Source organism: Notothenia coriiceps, unplaced genomic scaffold (assembly GCF_000735185.1).
Source record: "Notothenia coriiceps isolate Sejong01 unplaced genomic scaffold, NC01 NC01_scaffold00037244, whole genome shotgun sequence".
In the NCBI taxonomy this organism is placed as follows: domain Eukaryota; kingdom Metazoa; phylum Chordata; class Actinopteri; order Perciformes; family Nototheniidae; genus Notothenia; species Notothenia coriiceps.
Genome location: NW_011369945.1, coordinates 4,001,907 through 4,002,869, shown reverse-complemented (window position 1 = coordinate 4,002,869; position 963 = coordinate 4,001,907).

Below are 963 nucleotides of genomic sequence, written 5' to 3'. Positions count from 1 at the left end.
TTTGTCACTCTTGGAATCCCAACACTGTCAATAAGCCTTTCTTGTCAAGGAGTGAACTCTGAGGCATGAACTCAAATGCACGACTCAACTCAGACTCAGGTAGTGTTCAAAATAAAGACTTTACTGGTATTGACACAGTAACAAAACAGGGAAAACAATAACACTCTTTTGAGGAAAAAACAAGGACTATGATCTGGAGCTTAGAGGTACGTAATATGTCCGTGGAGTAGGCTTGTACGTTAGTCCTAAATGAGGAAACAAACTGGCAATGGACAGGAGGGAATTAGCACAATATATACACAGGGTAAGGGGAACAGGTGGAAACAGTCAGGGCGGGGAAAACAATCACGGACGCAGGAGATAGATAGGGGCGGGGAGCGTGGAGGCCTGAAATGAGAGGGAGAATTACTTATCAAAGTAAACATAAAGCACAGGACGAGGGACATGACAAAACTAACATAGAAAATAAACTTTCACAATAAGTTTCTTAGACATGACATTTCTTCACGGAGCCATCGTTAGTGTTAGTAGTAACACCTGTGCTCCTGCATGGCTGGAGAAAATACGTTCCACGTTATGCGTGACTTTCAATATGCATTTAGTCATTGAACAATTCCAAATTAAATAGCTAATAATGTAATTTGGGAAAACCAAATCACACAGCCCTGACAGTGCAGATATTCAACTGGTTCATATATCCTCTTCTGAGCCAGTAGTCAGCACATTGAACTTGGAGGGGCATAAAAAAACAACGCAAGCAGACAGACAGCAGCATGTCGCCACAGCAGGGCTCCATCTAGGAAGGGAAATGTTGAAAGCTCTGTTGCCCTCATTCTGTTATAAGCAGTGAACGATACACGCTGTTGGCATTTCAAATCCAAGGAGCGTGGATCTCCCTCCCTTGTTGGTGCCGAGCCGCCCTTTGATGATTATCATTTGAATCTTTTTTAACTGTGGTTTTTG